The sequence below is a fragment of the Sinohyriopsis cumingii genome, chromosome 19, assembly GCF_028554795.1.
Source record: "Sinohyriopsis cumingii isolate HCF-2022 chromosome 19, ASM2855479v2, whole genome shotgun sequence".
Taxonomy (NCBI): Eukaryota; Metazoa; Mollusca; class Bivalvia; order Unionida; family Unionidae; genus Sinohyriopsis; species Sinohyriopsis cumingii.
Window position 1 is genome coordinate 69,745,664 of NC_142979.1, and position 23,121 is coordinate 69,768,784.

General features: G+C 34.4%; 1 pseudogene; it reads left to right on the plus strand.

Annotated features, from left to right (window-relative positions):
• The first annotated feature begins 7,291 nt into the window (after positions 1–7,291).
• LOC149775915 (potassium voltage-gated channel protein Shaw pseudogene) lies at positions 7,292–11,088 on the plus strand (annotated as a pseudogene).
• Positions 11,089–23,121: the final 12,033 nt, after the last annotated feature.

Genomic DNA, 23,121 nt, shown 5'->3' on the forward strand with positions numbered 1-23,121 from the left:
GTCAACCTGACCATAATAATGCAGTATGACTAGAAGGCAATGCCGATAGTTAACAATCTGTTGCTAATTGCTGTCTGCTAACCGGTCTTGTCTTTAATAATAAATCCTAGCATGTCCTTACTATTTTAATACAACAAAGCTCTACCAGTGGTTAGCAATCCATTATTAATTGGAGTCTGTTAGCCTGATCATAATATTGTAATACACAAAACAGTATTGCCAGTGGTAGGAAAGCCATTGTTAATTGCATTCTGTTAGCCTGGTCATAATACTGCAGTATGACTAGCAAGCAATGCCTATAGTTAACAATCATCTGCTAATTGATGTCTGTTAACCGGCCTTGTCTTTAATATTATAATACATCTAACAAGCAATGCCAGTGTTAGCAATCCATTGCTAATTGCAGAATATTAGCTTGACCATAATGTTTTAATACAACAAAGCTCTACGAGTGATCAGCAATCCATTGTTATTTGGAGTCTGTTAGCCTGATCATAATATTGTAATACACAAAACAGTATTGCCAGTGGTAGGAAAACCATTGTTAATTGCATTCTGTTACCTGATAATAATAATGTAGTATGACTAGCAAGCAATGCCTATAGTTAACAATCATCTGCTCATTGCTGTCTGTTAGCCAGTCTTGTCTTTAATAATATAATACATCTAGCAAGCAATACCAGTGGTTAACAATTCATTGATAATTGGAGTCTGTTAGCATGACCATAATAAGTTAATATACAAAACGCAATGAGCAATGCCAGTGGTAAGAAAGCCATTGTTTATTGCAGTCTGTAAGCCTGACTATAATACATTTGTAATGCAACTAGAAAGCAATACCAGTTGTCAGCAATCCATTGTTGCAAATTCGACACGGTTCTCTCCAACTCCTCGTTTACAGTCTCTAAATCTTTGTCGTTATGCCTAATATACGAACTCATGACCTTCAAGATACATTCCTTAACCAGATCGTAATTATCACTTTGTTATACTCACAGTGACCACTAAATTTGCCAATAAGATGTACATTTGCTATTTGCTTTTGATTTTTTAACATAACTTGAATAATTTAGTCATATCCCATTGGCTGATGCAGTTTGGCAATTTATAACTACACAGAATTATGACTAGTTCTCTTGATGTTTTACCAATCCTAAATAAATCAGTACGGTTGTATCCTCAGGACTCTCTTGAAATATATCCCTCTTTCAGACGGGAACACATTATTGATATGTTGTTACAAGTAAGCCAAGAAACACTCACTGTTCTGTGACTGTCCACCTTTTTTCTCAAGGACCCTCCGAATACCTACTTCGCCCAGGTTTCAAAAATAATCAATTCTAAGTTACTGTACCAGCTGCAGACGATATTGTTCACCATGGGTTACATAGTTTTTCATACCAATCGGACTAGATACTTACCGTTAAGTTTAACTATATTGTGTGCTTAAATTTTGTTCGTAAATATATGTTGTACGTTAGATAATCTAAAATAAATGGTTACATAGCATCTGAGATGACGGACCATCCTTGAATGCAATTTGATGAGTTGTATAGTTAAATGATCCACATCTAGGTCAAGTGACACTGTAAATAAATAGGGTTTTGAAAAGCGACAAATTCACACCTATTTTAGAACAACTCCTGGCAGTCTATTTGTGATCATAATTTACTGTTGTATTCAGATATAATATGAGATGAATTATTTATTTTAAATATTCATTGGAAATACTAAATTGCTCATTCACTTTTGGAGTAATGCAAACTAGTATGGATTACGTTCAACTCGTTCCAAGACATCTATGGTTTCATCATTCTGTTATATAAGTCTTAAAACATTCAAGACTATTATAATTCATTCTGAACATTCTATATTTTTGGACATGTTTGGGATTTAATTCACAATAGTGTAAGTATGTCTTGAATTTTCTTTTTGTATTGCAGCAAAAATAAATCGATTGTTGAGTTTACTTAAATTGTTTGTTACACCTTGTTTCTCTTATATATTTTTAGACCTAGAGTGGTAACAATTATCTTAATGCATTGTTTTAGTGCAGAATTAAATCAAACCTTTACTCGAGATTCGTCGTTTGAAACAAATATAAAGACTATAGAGGAAAAATAAATGCCATCTGAGTCGGGTATGTGTCATAACAAAGACGTTTAATTCGTGTCCAAAGCTGATTATTAAATATAGTCACACGATGTTTGGATATTTCGTGTATATTGACTTTACAAATAGAACTTTGAAATGAAATATTTACAGAATTTAAATTAAAATTTTGTTTTCAGTGAACTAAAAATAATATTTAAATATAAAGGTAAATATGCACATGTGTACATGCAGTAGGGTTGACGCCACTCATTTCATCATTTAAGTATTCCCACGCCATTAAAATATTTGAAGTGGTAGATACATTTGAAATTTTGTCAGTGTAATATCTTTTAAAGTCAGAATGAGATCTTTATACGAAACACAGGACGAGTTCTTCAAGTTCCCTTTAATTCAGTTGTAATATTTTAAACACAGGAAGAGTTTTCAAGTTGCCTTTAGTTCAATTGTAATATTTATATGGGTCCAAGCAGTTGATTTATGTGTTTATAATGGGTTGATTACATGAGAGACGCATATCAAGTTGTATGGCTTTCAGAAAATGTGTAGTTAGATAGTTATACAGTACTTAACAAGGAGATAACTATTTAGTAAATTCTACTTAGTTGTTTAGTAAGCCATGCTAAACTGCAGAGAAAGAAACATGTCAAAAATATAATCTTTCTTCAGTCTGTTTTCCTTTCGTGTAAAAAAACAGCAAAATAAAATGTCTAACACAAGTTGCATTTTTGTTTATGGTTCACTTTGGTTAAGACATTGATTTACAAATTGCAGCAATCTGGCGTAAGTTGATATCCGATTCTATCGAGTCATTTTATTTTTTGTATATTAATTACTTATAATATTTGTTAACTCCTGTCACTCTGAACATTACACAAGAAATGTTCAAAAGGATTATTCGAAGTAACTCCGTACAACTGATCCTAGCACGGTTACATGTCCCACATGAGAAAATGTCCGTATATTTTAAAATATTTGGGAACATAATCTTACATCAAATACATCATATTGGATTTCACATTAACTTTATTTGTGATCCGTAAGGTACATATTAGACTGTATGCACTAGTAATTTCCATTATGCATGGCAATATATTTTAAGTCAATACATTGACAGATTGTGCGTTTGTAGTGTCAGTTGATATCACATTCCAAAAATCCATTCTGTGTAATAAGTGTTAACTGATACACTCAAAAATGTACTGGGTGCATTGGATATGAAGTAATGAGATAATGAGATTTTGGCATCATCACCTAACTACTGAAAAGCTTCCAAATTAATCGAACTTCTCCCTGTTCCAGATACCAGTCTAAATCTGAAAAAGATATAACATGCTTCACTTAATCTTATAGATTTGTAAGATGTAATTAAATGACATTACAATTTGCTAGATATGAAGATTTCAAAATGATATTAAATGTGCAAGCACATGAAAAACATGAAACTGGACATAGTGACACTCATCATGTGAACCATTGTCATGTAGTAAAGTGACTATTCATCCCACATACATATGAGGGTTCTTGGAACATGTTTATCAAAGCAATCTCAGTCATTTACGGGCAAAATAACTAATAAGATACACTAGCTATATTCAAGTCAAGGCAATGTAGGAAGTGGTGAGGTTTTAACATTGCTGCAACAATTAGTGCATAACATTAGACAGGAACGTTAAATGACATTGAACTAAATTAAAATATATTACCCTAAGTAAGCTAATTAATTCCTGAGGGAAACAACATTTCTGGATATTTCAAGTGAATACAGAAACGAATGTGCCTCATAGATCAACTATATTTTCAAATATATCCTATATCGTTACTAAATGTGAACTTCTGATTATGAAGAAGGATGAGCATTTGCATACGTGGGACATGTACCATATACATGTTAAGATCAAGTGCTCAAGTGCTCAAACAAAATTCAAATGAATTTTTAAACATAATATACGAGGATACGATCATATTACCACATTGATTTATATCACCTAAAAGGACTCATGTCGCAATTATTACTCCTAGTTCAGTACCCACGAATGCAGTTCCAGCATATTTTTAGAACATTTGCCCTATCTCATTTTAGCTGTGACACACGAGCATGGGGTCCAACGCATAGAGGCGCTTGCGCTCACATCCGGATTTCACCTCTAAACATGTTTTGGTCAACAACAGTCACACATAATAGCTGCCCGCTACATTATTGGCTCTCCTACACCCTCAAATTAATTCTGCTGGCGCCACTGTGCGAGAGTTAGATTAAGGAATTAATGGCATGATTTAAAGGTAATTGTTTAATGTTTAAAATAATGTGGTTGTCAGTGTCCATTTTGGCGACAGTGTACAGTGGATAATGACTCAATGGCATCATATAGTTGATGTACGAGAGACAACTCGTCCGGGCTTACGAGAATTTCTTTTAGCAAACGCTTTAGATTGGACGCAAACTGTTGCCACAACTTTACTGTAACTAAAAAGAGAATTACCTCTAACATCCATGACATTCAGCAAAGGAAAGTAATTGTTTACATTTGAAGACCAGATTTTAAACGAAGCATTTTGTTTTAACAAACCTGTCTGGACAAAACTCATATCAAATTTCTACTTGCTACTACACCGAGTTTACCCTTCTTCCATCGCGTTATTATTATTATTATTGATGCTTTTGTTATTATTACTGTCAACCTTTCGCTGGATTGCAAACGGTGTGGACTGAGATCTGCTGTCGCACAATTCCTAGTCATAGTAAAAACATTGTATTTTTATGTTTCCAAGTCAACATCAATGAGTCTGATCCTAGCATGATGACATATACATTTAATAGATGATGGGACATTCAACATGAAAAAAATGTGTGAGATATAATTTTGGCAATCAATTTATTTTCCGTTAATGATGAGTTATGGATTTCACGATGGATAAAACGTTTTCCTAATGCAGTTAGACTGATTGGTTATGTAAAGAGAAAATTATTATCTCGAAAATTGCGATACTTATGCTAATCGTGATTGAACGTTAAATTCAATAATCAAAATACTCAACGTGCGAACAGGATATAATTTATGAATTTGACCTGAGCATTCACACCTGTGTATGCATTGATCAAATAACGACACTGCCTTGTTCACACAATAACGTACTGCAAGTCTTCAATCAATATATTTGCGTCATACAGATAATGAATAATTAATTTAAAATTGAACACAAAAGGGATCAAAGGTTGGTGAGTGAAATGAGATGGAATTTTTTTTGAGCTGCATGTGTTTTTTCATACAGCGTCTATTTAAACATCTTTGTTTGTTCCATACTCTTTGGTAAACTTTGTCCTGAAAAGAATTATGGAATTGAATAGATATGTTTGTTGCGTTAAGAAAAATTATGTTTGCAAAGTGGATTAAGTTTAGACTGTTAAATGGTTTCCAAGTAATGCAGACGTCAAAACAGATGGGCATAAATGTATGTATGTATGTATGTATGTATGTATGTATGTATCAATCTATGTATGTATGTATGTATGGATGGATGTATGTATGTATGTATGTATAATTTGAGATGTAGGATATATTATCTTTGATTTTCAGTTTCGGATGTAAGTTATCAGGTGCAAGAGTTAGAAATGACGAATTCTCCATTTGACAGGGAAACTTATTACTTAGCGGGAAGAGCGTTATTATTATGAAGTTCTCCAATTTGATATATTAATCGGTTTACCTTTTCCTGCACACTGGATTATAATTTTGGTAAAAGAAAGTAGTAATCTATAAAGATTGGGGTGGTTTTTAAAGCAGTCTCATCACAATAGTCCGTTGGATAGGCGTTTCATGCTTGATTATTCTTCTTATTGTTTTAGAGATGTATGGTATAATAGTCACCGGAGTCAAAAACTCATTATCTTTTCGTGGAATATTCACATTGATTTAGTATCTAATCAATGGTCCCGTTCTAATAAATGTTCCAATAAATACCTTATATAAGTTTGTAACTAACGCACGTATTTTTCTTCAGATGTAATAATCCATTCCACTGGACACTATAGAGCAAAGAGAATATGTTGTAATGGGTATCTTCATAATATATCAGTGGAGGAATTTATTTGGTATTGCCTCAGTATGGAATGTGACAGCGTTGTCAGCTTAGACGAGTCGGAAATACTTTTAAAATTTATAATATTCTTTCTCGGCATCTATTATGCATGGAATCGTTTCTTTGTAGTAAGATAAATTATCAAATTATCAAGGTTTGGATGACAGGTGATGGTAAAAATATTCATGGCCTTGGGGTTTTCTTTGCCATTTGGTAATACATATATTGTATTATTTAGTACGAAAAAGTAAGAATAATGTGTAAAGTTTATAATTATTGAAGGACTTGGAATTATTACGTCTTTTTTAATAAGGATGACGTACTTATATGATTGTCCCTAAAGTGGAGCAGTCTTTACTTTTCTGTGAAGTTGTGGATCTCATACTAGTAAAGTTCAGATCATTAAAAGGAAGACAACAAGAAGTGTATATTACGTGACAACCCCAACCTCCATATAAGTTCTTTTCATAATGTTGTAGCGATTATGCACGCGATTTTTTATGCTAGAAAACAGTGCTACGTTTAACATGAATACTAATACATTAACTTCTGGAAACAGAATATATTTCTTTTGTGTATAAAAACGCAAACACGTATTTTACTCTTCAGCTTATCTTAAACTATTGCCTAACCGTATGCAAATTAGTGTTGATGTCATAACTACGGGTTAAACTGTGAATGGTGGACCACATACGCATAAAAATCGATCCAAACAGGCCGTTGGATATGATGTGGGTATTTATAAAAATTACAATCGATTCGTAAGAAAAAGCAGCGACGTTTGCGATCAAGGACAGAATTTGAAGCCAAGATATCAAATTATCTCGACAAATTACTGGCTAAACAAGATCTTATGAGTGTGTCTGTTCATGAACACAAAATGACGCTGCTTATTTAACCCACTTACCATATGCCAACATTGTCTTTAAATAACGAAAATATGGATAAACAGAGAGTTCAGTTTTAAAGGGGTTAACAGACGGTTTGGTGATACTATTGGGCTGTATCTTGAAATTTTCTTTAATTGGTGTTTCCTGATTTAGGAAATAGAGCAAGTTACGATTGTGAACAAAAGCTAAAAGTGAATTCGAAATTCGTTATGGAGGCAAGGAAAAGATCACGTATTCAAAAAAGAAATATCAATGGAAATGTGATCAAATCACAGAAGAGTAATTTCCCAAGTGAACAAAATGTTGTCTCGATAGCTTCGGATGACAACAAAGAATTCGGTACTGACAAGCATGACATATTAATTCTAAATGTAGGGGGCATAAGGCATGAGACAAAAATATCAACCTTAGAAAAATTGCCAAGTACACGACTCTACGCTGTAGCGGAGACGGCAAGGAAGACGGGAAAACGGGAGTTTTATTTCGATAGGAATCCTCATATATTTGTCAGTATTCTTAATTATTACCGAATAGGACAATTACACATGCCAAGCGATATTTGTGGACCCGTTGCCAAGGCTGAAATAGACTACTGGGAGTTGGATGAAAAGGACATTCAAAGGTGTTGTTGGGTAAAGTACATTAGTTACGAGGACACGGAGGAGATGCTAAAATCGTTTGAAAGAGATGAAGAGAACCTTTATAAAGATGTCTATACTGATGATCGGGCCTCCTTCTGGACTCAGACCAGACCCAAGCTATGGAAGGCGATCCAGGACCCATATAGTTCCAAGATGGCACTGGTAACCAGTTTTAATCCAATCACTCAACTCCGTTTCAGGTGTTTTAATGAATAAACATAATTTTATCCCGAACGCAGCTTGTAATTTTCGCACATAAAACATGTTTCTGATATTAGTAAATTATTCGTATTGCTTAGATGCAGTGATGAATTCAAGATTGATGATATTCTACACAGAGACCAGAGTACATAGTGAATGATATTTGAGTCCTCCATTATTATTATAAATACACTTCTTAACTGGCGGTGAGAGAGAGAGAGAGAGAGAGAGAGAGAGAGAGAGATGTGGGGTTGCGGAAAGGGAATGGATCTGGTACATATATGTACAACTTGTCTAACATTGTCATTTTAATCCTAGTATAACGATACATTAATTTTTGCAATGATAAGTTTGTATATATGAATACTATAATAAATATATAATGATAAGGGTAATTTGGGCAAGGTTATTGGCTTATGAATACATTTTTACATATCTTTTTTACATAACATGATATTTACCTTCTTTTGAATAATGTTCCAAAGATTATCCCCTGCACCCTGTGAAATGCAGTTTCCAAGTCGGTAAAATTAAAAAAGAGATTTGTTATCTGTTGGCAAGGTACTATTTCATGAAGAAGTAGCTAGAAGCTCAACAACCGATGAGCGTTCTAGTGGATTGGCTTAGCCATTATCAGAATGTTTTTATGAGAAAACTGAGGGGTAGGTTTGCTGGAAACAATTAATGTCAGGACTACAAAATAAGGAGCAGTATATCGTACATTAAAGAAACTCCCAGCTTCGCATCAGTGTTTGGATGCTCGTCACCAAGTTTCACTGTGTGCTGAAGTTCGACCAAAGTACACAGTTTGCGTCAAACTTACAACTGAACACCGTTCTGATTTGACAAATATAGAGTTAAGTAAAGACATGTTGAGACGAAAGCCTAAGTTTGAGAAAACAGAAACGAAAAGAAAGACATTCGAGTAGATTTGTGCGTCCCGAGGGCTAGGGAGGCAAACTGCATCGACTGATTGCCACTTAAGACGCAAATGATATTCAACAGAATTCATGAAGCTGTTCATTTATCCAAAGCCACCATAAAGTTCAACCGTTAAATTTAACCTCAGCTTGAGCAAATGCCATTTGCATGATTTCTACCACAGTTAGATCTGAGCCAGGCTATCGGGACATGGCGCACATGCTATCACGTACTAAACTATTATTATATTGATAAAACAACGATTATTTAAATCGCAAATAAAGTTAAGTTTGCTTTGCAAATGAATGTAACATATTATCAGTAGTTCATTATTATTTAACAAGATTGTGTTCAGAATCTATCTAATTCTCTATCTCTCTCTATATCGCTATCTATATCTATCTATCTATCTATCTATCTATCTATCTATCTATCATCTTGTAAATAAACAATATACGCTCTTGTAACAGAAGCTTTAGTTTTGTTCGTGAATGAACTAAACAGGCTATTTCGTCCACATAAAATTAGAGATGTTAAAGTCACAAAAGACCCTTTCAATCAAGCAGACAAATATTCATCTTCGCAATTTCTACAACAAACGTGTGACACGAACTAGTGAAAATACCATTCTGATCATTTAAATAATTATGTTGGAGAAATGTTTATATCTTTTCGCAAAGATAATGATTCAGGCTATGACAAGTGCTCTCTTGAGTCATATCACTAGTATATAGTAATGTATCCTCTGCATCCATGGACACTCCGGAATATTTCAAACACTTTGTGAAAATCAGTTATAGATAAAATGAATACAGAGAGAGCCAAGAAATGATCTATGTGGTACGGCTATGGACATTTTCTTAAAGTTAGAAACACTATCTCGCTAACTAACATCTTTTTATCTATTACTGACCTTGGATAAACCCCTCAACAATGAGAATTTCTAGAATTATTTGTTGAGAAATGTTACGTAGAACATCATCAAAAGTTGATAGTAGGTATACAAAAAAAATTCCAATTATTCTCCTGTTTTGTATTCTCGCGTCATATACAGTGATAGAGAACGCTCGCCTCTTCATCACAAACCCTATCAAATTGACAATCCATTAAGAAAAGAAGACAATACAGATCGATTTTAGACGTGAACCTGAATATTCGCACAAATATGTACTGGATATTACAACATTGTTTTCCGAAAGTATCCATTTCTTCCTTTCTTCTGTTCGTGCATTCTTTCTTTCACACAAGACTGGGATATTTTTTCTTCTATATAATTGTCTTCTCTTATATTTTTTCATTCATACTTTCAGACCTTTGCCATTGTTTCCTTAATGGTCGTCCTCCTATCCATTACTGTTTTTGTGGTGGAGACCTTGCCGACGTTTGATGACATTTTTATGCATGCTCCTGACAGTTCCCGGAACATCACTAGCAAGGATCTACGGCATGAGTTCGACATTTTCACTGATACTTCTCCAACAGATATTTTAGTATTCATCGACAACATCTGTAACTTATTTTTTGTTATCGAGCTGATTGTTAAAATTTTGGCTTCACCCAACAGACTGAAGTTTCTCCGGTCACCAAGTACACTTATTGACTTGTTCTCTCTCATACCCTACTACATCGGAGTAATGATCATCATGCTTCACCCAGATCCGATCAAAATTTTGAATATCATCCAGATACTTTTTGCGGCACGAATTCTCAGAATATTTCGATTATTTGACCTAATGAAGCATTTCCTTGCATTGAAGATTCTGATGTACACCATTGCTGCCAGTACTAAGGAGCTGCTTTTGTTACTGATAGTTGTTCTAATTGGAGTTATAATATTTGCGTGCATTGAGTATTATATGGAATTATTTTCGGGAATTGAAACAGAAATAATACATATACCGATGGCATTTTGGTGGGCAATTATTACCATGACTACAATTGGATACGGTGACATTGTACCAAAATCATTACTAGGATATCTTGTCGGTACATGTTGTGCAATCAGCGGTATTTTAGTCATAGCACTATCTGTACCAGTCATTGTAAATAATTTTACAGTTTATTATGTGCATGCTCAGGCTAGAGATAAACTCAGAAAAATGAAAAAGAGGAGCGAACAGGCACAGAAATGGAGACGTTTGAATGAAGGCATGAAAGAAAGTTTAAACAAAAAGAGTATTTTTGGAATATTCCTGCGAGAGAGAAAATCAAATTCTGTTGAAGCATTCGTAGCAGATGAATAAATATCAGGTAGACATACAAATTTGTTCTCAGTGAAAAACAATTGAACCAGTGAGAACGGTTCAAGAAACGAATATGGATGACAGCTCCAGTGTTCAAAGAGAGGTGAAAAGTAAGTAAATTAGAAACACTTTTAGAGATAGTTCCAGTCATAAACAATATGAACAATGATTGCAAGAGGAAACAAGGAAACACTCCGGTCCGATCATTTCTAAGCGGACATGATAGAATACTTCAAAATGAGTGGTCAACATTTTGACTAATACCTACATCTATCTTACTCTACAAAACGTATTGCTTCCTGATTCTTGAAGCCGATGTGCTGCTAACATTTTCCATTTTCAACCGCTGTAGCGTCTTTGATAGTCTGTGTATTGTTTAAATCGTCAATGGAATAATTGTTATTTTCACCGTTAGGGAATATTTTTAATTCAGTTAATTATTCAATAAATTGTAATATGTGATGCATATCAAGATATGACATAGTGTTAAGGCATAAAAGTCGAGATTGACTGTAATTTTCAATGTGATGTACAACGATGAAGTAAATGCTTTACAGACTTTTAATATTGTTTATAAATATATAAGAACACTGTTAGTTGAAACAGTAATAGTGCTCCCCAAAATATAATCATCGATTTATTTGTTCATGCGTATATATATATATATATATATATATATATATATATATATATATATATATATATATATATGTGTGTGTGTGTGTGTGTGTGTGTGTGTGTGTGTGTGTGTGTGTGTGTGTGATCATGTAAGCAACGAGGTTTTTGATTTGAAGGTTTTTTTTTGTTTTCGGATCGAGAGTGTATGAAAACTTCCATTGCTTAGGGAGAAAGTCGTGAAGGAAAGAAAAACTGTTTTCACTCCTTGAAATTTGATGTATTATTATGTAACACAACTCTTGTTGTTTCAGAGTTTAAATCACCATGTAATGTGTGTGTTTTGTTGTTGATGCTTTCTCTCTTTCTATAAGTGACCTTTTTGTAGAAATTAACTGATTGACTACTTTATGCATTAATCTAGATGTTTAGAGTCGATTACTGATATCAGCCAGTTTTGTGCTTTTCCGTTTTATTTGTATATGTCTTATGAATCAACATTGTTAAAGAAATGTAACTATTCTTGTAAGAATTATTCTCGTTTGGTCACGGATTATACGTTACCAAATCTACGAACACAACATTCCGATGACCGAATCTACCTGGTATCTTAATAGCATTATGTTCGATGGATATTAACTACCTAAACGACTAATCAACCTCTTAAGACTAGAATGGTCTATTATTGGCCATACTCATATAATCCAGTTAGATCAAAACGTTTCGCAAAGAGCCCATATCGCTAGGTGAGATTCCGGTCGAACGTGACTCCTATTGATGTGGGGTGTCACACCGTGTCACATTATGTTACATTTCAACAAGAGCGAAATTTATGTTATGTTCTGTAGTGTGATCGTCTCTTTTGCATTTAATACTAACGAGATTTCTTACTTTTACTTAGGATTCCCATTTAAGGGTTTCAGAGTATAACTGAAGTTGAGGAAAGGATTGATATTGACCTCAGAGAAAATAAACATGCAAGCATTCAGGCAAAGTAGTTTTTAAGTTCTAGTTGAGAGAGAGAGAGAGAGAGAGAGGTAGGTGCGGGCTGACTGTGTGGGTACAACAGGTTTAGCTCCTAAGAAAAATATTTCAAATATTTTGGAAAGATAGACACAGAGAGAGAGAGACAGACAATAGAAGAGTGAGACTACAACATATAGTGCTTCATTCTTTGATAAGTACCCCTGGCCTTTGCTACCGAATCCCAAAAGAGAATCATCAAATCAAGGATTAAATGGAGGAATATTTGAAGGACATTGGAAAATGTTAACTGGCACTGTTTAATATGGTTTTTAGAAGAATGATTACTAAGATTAGGTCACAGCAAGTACCAGTCATTAGATTTTAATGCATGTTACCTCTGGAAATCGTTTATGACGTAGCTTTAAAATGCAGACAGGTATCACTTAGCTCATTGGGTCAATTAGCTCCTACTGCATCCTAAACACTCAGCACATTCAGTCAGACAACTCCTATTGCGTCTAAAGCACTCAAATCACTGGAACAACAGGCTCTTATTGGATCCAAATCTGACCAATCCGCACTCAATGCAGCATTTTTAATATTCTTGTCATCTCATTGGGCCAATCTCCTCTTGTTGGAACCACATCACTCAACCCAATGGGCCAAACAACTCTGATTGCATCCAAATCACGCAACTCACTGGGTCAATTATCTCTTACTGTATCATAATCAATCATCTCACTGGGCAATTGGCTATCAACCATGCGTTTATGTTCATGTTTAGAACTGTTGTAATGCTGATTTATATTCGCGTTTGATATACTTCTTCTTATGATTAAATATGTTGATCTTTGAAATATTATCTTGTTTTATTTAATGTGTATGAATATGCTCTTTCACATTTCTCTCTTGCTCGTGTTTTCTTAATATTCACTTTGCCTAAACTCATGGATGTTTTCCATCACGTCCATGCTTGAGGAATACAAAGCCATGCTTCAAATTATAATTACAATGGACAATTCACGTGCTGCCACTTGTTGCTAATGATGAAATAGTAAAAGATGGAGCATAGCTACATTCGCGTGGCAGTTTCGATGTGTATAGCCGACCAACTCCCTCACTGAATCTCCCGAGAGAGAATTTTGTCGTTGCAAAAAAAAAAAAAATCAACAGACTAGAAGACACTGACTAAAGAATAAACATACGAGGAGCCCAGTCGGACTTGAATGGGTTGCAGCCATTTGTAAACGAAGAGACAACCACCAAATGTAGGAAGGGGAACAGCTTGTGTTCAGTTTCACTTGAGCTGCATGCAGAAATAAGTTAGCGAGGAAACCACTAGAGTTCGAGGAGATGCAGTCATTCCGGAGAGAAGAGTCTGCCATCAGACGATAACAGAGGAACCTGCTAAGTGTAATGACTGGCAGATAAATGGAAGGAAAACTTCGACGTCAGAAGAAGACCAGTTTGCCAGTACATACGGCCTGAGAAGATGCCGAAAATAGACCAGGTTGCTTGACTGTGTAGTGTTTTGCATTCGGTTTACTGAATATCCTTTACGATAATTCTAACTTGGATTAATATGTATAAAATTGTCTAAGCCTAGTTGATTACACAGTTGGTTAACACATTATTGATAATAAGGACCTCCGATTGGATAACTGGGCTAGATTTGATAAATAATTAAGACCTTGTCGTTTTTTTGCATTCTTCGGCCGGCGTTTTGAGCCCACATCGTAGCGCTTTCCTGCCGTCCGAAGACAAGCGTCTGGTCTATTACCACTAGTCTAGTAAACAGGTTATCTAATGTGCATGTATACACGTAACCGGGGTTGCGTCTTGAGGGGGTATATATCCCCACCGAACGTCTTAAGGTGAAACAGACTGCATCAAGATGCATAGGTGTGTGTTCAAATTACCATCCATCTCATATCCCGTGGACTCAAATAAAAAGAATACTTTGTATACAAAAACGAGCGTGGGTGTGTGTCTGATTCTCACCTCCCAATATCAGTAAAGAAGACTACATTGTGGACATAAATTAGTCATACAAGCCTTGTTTGGCGCAAGCGACTATAATTAAATTAAGTCAGTAAGTAAGTAAGCAGCATGGCCACCCATTATTGTTCTGCTTTGAGGTTTTATACTTTGGAAAAGTGACTTACACAACACTCATGCACTTACATACGAGCACCTTTCAGTCATGGAAAAAAGTGATTTTGAATAGTATATATGAGGTGTTGGATGATGTGCGTTGGTTGAATAGTATATTTTTGTGACTTCATCACTTTCTATTCATCACACCCTTTTCATGTCATTGTTGACGTAGAGTTTTTGACACGACACATGACGTTTTGGATAGTGTGGCTAGGATGTTGGATAGTATAGGTGGTGTGCTTTTAAAACATATCCTTTTAGTCTGATAGTAAGTGCAGAGGTTTAGACAATACACAGGACGTTCGATTAATGTATATGAAGTGTTAAATATTATGTTGCTATTCCCGTGGTAATTTTCCCTAGACCCTTATAAGTGTTTGGCAAGTAATCATTGGTTATACAGAAGGTGTGTTTGGATTGTATCTAAAACTTAGGTGCTGGATTATATATGTGGTTTATTGGATTGTAGTCAAAAAGTGGGTGTTTTATGGAACGTTTGGTGCGTTAGATTGAATTCAAAAGTAGGCGCTGCATTGCAGATGTGGTGTATTGGATCGTAATAAAATGGTGGTGGGGATTGATTGCATTGTATATGTGGTGTATAGCTTTGTATCTAAACATGTTACCATTACAATACCAGTAGATTTTGCAACATAGAAACAGCATATAACATTCACAACGTTAACATTTACCCTGTAAACAAATTTGACTCTATAAACGCTTTTGACTCCATAAACAGTTTTAACCCCATGATATCATTACCATGTTAAACCAATCGCAAAATTTATCATAGAATTTCTTTTATGTACCTATAGTGGTGAATGTTGAGGTCTACTCTAACAATGTTACTATGTCCGTCCGTTAAGACCATTCCCATGTATCACTGTTTTTGCTTGACGCCATACACATTTTTGACTCTAAAAACTCATTTTCATGTTAAATATATGGACACATTAACATAAAATGTCCCTTTCGACCCCAAGGCTTGCTCCCATGAAGGTCTATTGCTAATGTTAATTCCCGTTTGACCTCTTATAACCACACACAACTATTCATGTTTTACCTAACCAGACCACCAAAGATAGACAATTAATTGTAGTGCACATCATGCTAAGTAGTCATTATGATTTAACCACTTATTAAATTGTGTTGTGTTGTGTTTTGAGGCTGTTTTAATTCTTTACACAGAAGAACACTTCATTTCGTGAACTGTCTCTCCTACGCAAATAAAAATATAAAATGCCATGAATTAAAATGCTGTACCGGTTAAACGACCATTAAATTAAACATAATTAACTACATATAAAAATGGCTCATTTCCCAGCGTGGAAAACAACCGGATTTCTTCAGCTTTCGTCCCTGAATGCTAACTGCTGAGAATGATCATAACTTACTCTAGTTAGCTGGGGTTCATAGTAATTCATAGTGAAAGTTAAACTATACCCGTAAACGGAACCTGTGTATGTACTATGCTAATTGTTTTAATTTAATTGTAAAATATACATGAATATAGGGATGCAGAATGAATTCATTTTTCAATGACGATTAAAACTAATATCAAAGTTGAACTTTTGAGATGTGTCCCAACGGTGAATCTATAATCTTTGTTTCCGCTTAGTCCATTGGCTCAAACATTTATACTGCCTCTGAAGGAATTAACGAAACCAAAAAATTCATTTGCAAATCCACAGTGGCATGGGAAGCTGCTTTTGAAGTTTTACACAATTTTAAGGTAGAATCATGTTCATAGTAATAATATAGCCACATATACCTAATAATATATCCAAAATATTATAGCAGAATATGGTCTAATTTTATTATATAATATTATACCCATTCATGGTAAATACTAACTTATACTGAAATATTCAAATATAAGCGAGGCAAGATTGAGTTGTATGTATGCATCCTGAATAACAGTTGATCATAAATAATACAATTCAAGTATTTATTATTTTATTATTTTCGAGTTCTTGAATGATGCAAAATAAGTACAAGTAGTATGACATGGGGATTTTGCCTCATGTGCTACTCTATGGTCCCGTAGCACACGGCATGGTTAGCAAAATGCATAACTTTAACACCGATCCATAGGGCATTGCATGTGTTTTGTTCAATATTGTCTTGAGCATTTGATTACACGCAAATACGCTGAACAAGAAAAAGCTGTAGGTATAATTTGGGACTACCCAGAACGTATCACATATAGTCAATAATGTATGCAACTATTCAAGCCATGTGACGTTTTCATGAGGGGATAGCTAGAGAGGCTGGGAGAAATGGGTTCGCACGTCTGTTAATAGCAATTCACAAGGTATTGTAAGGAACAAGTGCAAAGCAACCTGTCTTGGTGGGCGCGAGTTCTTCGTGAGCGCGAGCCATGTGGCAGAGGTTGCTATTGTGAACACCGTCACACACGCACGCACACACACACACACACACACACACATTCTTGGAAAACCTACAAAACAGGGACATGCGACTTTCACCATCACAACGGGGAAATTTTTTCTAAAGCAAATTCTGAGCGATAAAGGTCTATTTTAATATGCATTTGATACATACATGTCATTTCAAATTGATTTCTGGTTGATTTGCAATAAACACTGTATGAGAATCTTTACCATCAGAACGGGGACACACACATATACATAGTGCTGGAAATTATACAATCAAATAGGGGACATTCAATAAGTATGTACTTTGATTCAAAATAGAAATCAATTCAATCAAAATACTTCAGTAATCTCACTTGATACACATACATCCCATCCATATTAATAAACTAAATTAAAATTATCATGTTGAATCTTTATATAATGTTTAGTGGATATATAAGTACAAATGGTGTCCAGGAGTTTGAAGAAGATAACTTGTCAGAATTGTATGAAAATACAGAGACTGTGTCCCTTTTTCTAAAGTGAAATAATCAAAGGTCCACATGTTAATATTCAGTTAAAATAATTGTATTGGCAAGACTACGGTTTGGAATTTAAAATGTCCCACACAAGAACACATCTTTAACTTTGGTGTACAAACAATTGCCATTTTAGGGCAATCTCTTTCATTTAAAGCCAATGCATGATAAGATCTCTTCAATGAATGAAACACACCAAAAGTTTATTTCGTATGATGGTATGGTTTAGTTTTAGTGAGCTCAGGTCAGAACCGCATAAGTGTCCCTGGAGCCAAATAGTCCTTATTAAAATCTAATTGTGTGGATCGATTGTGTGACGCCATGTGCAGTATTCATGATAGTGACTGGTAAAGCGTACAACTGAATGATCGAGAAGGGACTGTCCCGTTATCTGGAGACGCCTTTTATTCTTACTATGATGGTAAATATGGTGCAGAGTTACAGGCTCAAAATCATGATTTGACAGACTTAAGGTAGCGTAGGAAAAATAGTTCCTGGTATTTGGTGTTTGAGTTGTGATTTGTATTTTATGGTAGTTAAGTACCGGCGCTATGTTACGGAAATGTATTAAGGAGAAACAATATATTTGTTAGGTAGTCAGGCAATTGTGAAGTTGTGATGTAAATGTGTAGTTGTGATATTGGTTTCCATGCATTAATTAGAGGAAAATTATTCTAGTTTGTGTCATTATTAATGTTCTGCCTTTATCTTAGTGAAGTCAGTTGTAACTTTAAAGTTGCATATTTGTGGTCATTGATTGATTAGAGAAATATTAACGACTGTTATCATCGAGTCCTTAGAAAAAAGGGAAAACAAGGTACGTACGGCCAGAAAAAAATGAAGCTAGCAAGAAAGAAGAACGACAGACAGAAGTAACGAAACTGAGAGAGAGAGAGAGAGAGAGAGAGAGAGAGAGAATATAAAAAGGTACTGACTAAACGAGAACAGAATGTGACATATTTGATAATTTACCTCTGAGTCAAACAAAATGTATCTGATTGTTTTCTTTCACTTTATTTATACTTCAGCCAGCATGGACAGTTATTATACATCGAGAAACACTAAATTTGAGTATAAAAACTTGTATTTTCAGCATCGTTACTGGTGCCACAAGAACTTACAAAAGTTATTTTTATTTCCTATTGGTTCAGTCTTAACTTGTTGGATTTAATTATAATGCGATTAATTGTAGGAAAGAAATGGTATTATGTTTTGGTTTCCACGCAGACTGCTCGTTACTATGCTTCTAACTACATTTGAATGAACTAAAACCAATGTTGATATTTTCCAGCGTAATTTTTATCCAAATGTTCATGGCTCAGAGTTAAATAGGACATAAAATATACATGCTCAGATGAATTGCTAGAATCTCTTGTCCATCTTAAAAACCGTGCATAATATCTGCATGAAACCTTTTATTCAGTTTTCTTGGTTCCCGATCTACTTTGACGAAATGTGTTATGAACGTTGAACTACCCATTAATAAACATGTTTATCGATATTGCTCTATGTGTTAAAATAGAACATATATCATATATATTTGTCTATGTTGATATAAATGATTTAGATCCTGTTAGCTCTTCTTCATGCTATCTTCGGTCAGTAATTCGGAAGTGATATGTGCATGCCGCTAGCAGAAGAGTGTAAATTTTTACCGCGTAAACGGCGATGCAGTTTTCCGACTGATGCACATTTTTTTTTTTAACCCCATAATAGGTTGACCAATGGGTCGGGGAACCATCCCAGGGTCACCTTACAATCAAACATTTCTGGTTATCAGATAATCTAGGGATAATAAATATAATCTACAGAGAAAGTAAAAAAGAAAACACACACACACACACACACACACACACACACACATACACATGCATATGGCACACAATCTAGGTGACATGGCCTTTGTGATATTACAGTATTTTGTTCCTGCTTACCATCAAGTCAGAGACAAGTTAAATGTTCATTGTTGAGGTCCATTTTTGAAGAAATTGGTCCTCTTTTTTATTTACCTTAGCAGTGTATTTTTCAATGTTCTTATGCATTGCAACTATTTGCTTAAAAGCAAAAAATAGAAGGATTTTTCATATTGAATCTGCAAGTATAAATATAATATTTTGCCAAAACAAGCAGAAAATTACCCAAACTGTCCAGTTGTTCACTTCCTAAAAATGTTTCTGTTTTGGAGAGATGTACAATATTTGGGCAAAAAGGTGCAAAAACCTCAATAAAACGGTACCAAAACTGTGAAGTAATACTGCAGTCATAAAAGAGATGCTCAATACTTTCAGTTTCACTCTTACATAAAGTACATTTGTTGTCATCAAATATGTTAATTCTTTTAAGAAAATCATTAGTAGCGATTATTCTATGGATTAATTTAAAGTTAAAAGAGATCAACTTGGTATCCTTGGTACAGCATTTTGCCCTGCTATATATATCAGACCACTCCTCACTACTTATATTTTTATCAAATACTTGCATCCAAGTTTCTTGCTTCGCAGTGTGTTGCCTTTTAGCTTCCTGTAAAAGATCTTTGTAAACAAACTTGAGTGAATCTTGTTTTCGCAAGTTCGTTATTTTATCCTCCTGCTTATCAAAATTATTATGTACTAGGTGGTTTTTTATGGCATCTTTCCATGCTTTAGGAATTCTGGATATTAAGGAGAAGTATTTCAAGAAATCATCGCTTCCAGTTTTTTGTTTTATTATCTCAAAAGGTATTAAATTACCGTGATCATCTACTAGATCGTTCAGAATTTCAAAACCAGCTTCTGTCCATGATTTGTATTGATAGATCATTTTAGGGGGGACAAAATTTAAAATACTCATGGATAGATACTCGTTAGGACTTTGCGGTTCTTCTTTCCATTTAGATACTGCCAAAATTACATCCCTCCAAAAACTGTTTTTAATGAACTTACAAAATTCTTCTAATTTCCTTCTCCCTAAATTCCAAATATCCTTTTTTTTCTGAGTATAGTTGTATTGACTAAGTTCTGCCACGTTCCATTTTCCTTTTCCAGCAATCTTTTAACCCATCTTATCTTAATATACCTAATGAATGAAAATATGTGTATCATATTTAGTCCTCCCTCGTTTTCTGGGGAAACTAGTATATCACGTTTTATTCTCTCTACTTTTCCACCCAATACAAATTTAAATAACGTGCGATTTAGTTCTGCTTCAACCTTTGCTGATGGGTTAGGAAGTGCTGAAAAAAGATGTATGAATATGGGCAGAACAAGAGTCTTTACAACAATTACTTTACCAACTATTGACAGATGTCTTTGACTCCAGCTTGCCAGTATTCATTTTGCCTTTGTTAGTTTCTTCATATAATTAATTTCCACCATCTGTTGTAAATCTGGAGAAAATTCTATGCCAAGGAGTGTAAAGTTAGAAGAGGACCAAATTAGGCCCATTTCGGGACATATTCTTTCATTAGAAAATTTCCTGTTTCCAATCCAAATAGCTTTTGTTTTTGTTATGTTACATTTAACTCCCGATAATAGAGAAAAACCTTGCAAGATATTCATAGTTGCTTCAAAAGAAAAACTAGATTCATCAAGAAGAATAAAAGCGTCATCGGCATACTGACTCAATTTATATTCACTGGCGTCAAAGATTACTCTCCGTATATCCACGTTTTGCTTTAAAGTTATAGCTAAAATCTCAACCCCAATGTTAAACAAATAAGGTGCAAGGGGATCTCCTTGATGACATCCTCTTTCAAGTCTAAAAAAAAGATGACATATGTCCATTATTTATAACACAACTATTAGAGTCATTACAAAACAGTTTAAACCACTTACAAACAGAATCACCAAAATTAAAAGATTGTAGAGCTTCTTCCACAAAGATCCAGTTAATTGAGTCAAAGGCTTTTTCGAAATCTATTAACAATAATAAACCATATCTGTTTTCATTCTCAAGTTGGTCCATGATATCATATAATAGTCTAGTGTTTTCTCCAATGAATCTACCCTTCACATATCCTTTCTGAGTATCGCTGATTATTGATGGAAGAACCTTTTTAATCCTAGCTGCAATTGCTCCCGAAGCAATCTTATAATCAGTATTTAAAAGTGATATTGGTCTCCAGTTTTTAAAATATCTTCTGTCTTTTTCCTCCTTTGGTAGACATGTGATGACTCCTTGAGTCTGAACATCTGAAAGTTTTCCTACAGTATATCCGTAATTTATTGATCTACATATAAATCCCCCCAGAGACTTCCAAAAGAATTTATAGAACTCTACAGTGAATCCATCCGAGCCAGGACATTTTCCATTTTCCATCCCTTTTAGAGACATACCGAATTCAATAATTTTAAGCAGACCCTCGCATGATTCTCTTTCCTCTCGACTAAGTTTAATATTGTGATTAAAAAATCTATTTCGAGTTTCTTGAGTAGCCTCGTCATCAAGCTGAGCAATTCTACTTTTGAACAATTCCATATAAAACTGTTTTTGTGCTTCTAAAATATCTATTTGGTCAGATATATTTGTTCCATCATCTAAAATAATTTCCTTTATTGTCTTATTAACATAGTTTCTTTTTTCAAGATTTGAAAAGTACTTTGTGCTTTTTTCCCCAAACTCATACCATCTAGCTTTAGATCTTAATATAACACCTTCTATGTATTTTTTTCCTAGATTCCTCTAAGTCTGCTTTTTTTCTCTCTAAATTTTCCAGAATTTCCCCATTTATGTTATTCGACAGTCCCCCCTGAATTTCTATTATTTCCTACTCAATTTTGATTTCCTAATAGAATAACATATAGTTTCAGATCTTATTTTAATTTTCAAAATTTCAAAGAACATTTGGTCGTTACAGGAAAGAGAAACATGGAGAGAGTCATCTTTATTTCTCCCTACATAATATTCATTTACAGTGTCAGTTATACACTTTTTGACCAAATCAGTATACTCAATGTTCCTCAACAGTTGGGTATTAAATTTCCAATATCCTTTTCCCCTTGGAAACGTTGAAAACGCCACACTCAAAACAATAGCTGAATGATCAGTCTTGTACCCTGGTAAGATACATGCATCAGCTGTATTCATATGAATGTCATCCGATGCAAGAAAGTAATCTAGTCTACTTTGTTTCAAGGGAGATGTTTGCCTCCAGTATACATCTTTAAGTCTTGGTTGGAATTTCGCCAGGGATCAATTAATTCCAATTCGTTTTTCAGGTCTTGAATCGCTGCCCTAGACTGTTGGTGTTTGTCATGTAAAATATTATAAGTATCCAAATCTAAGTCTTGAAAAGTATTCCAGTCTCCGCACATTATAATTGATGAGTTCTCAAAAAATAAAGTCTCCTCCTTTAACTTTCTAAAAAAGCTAGGATTATCATCATTATAAGCATACAAATT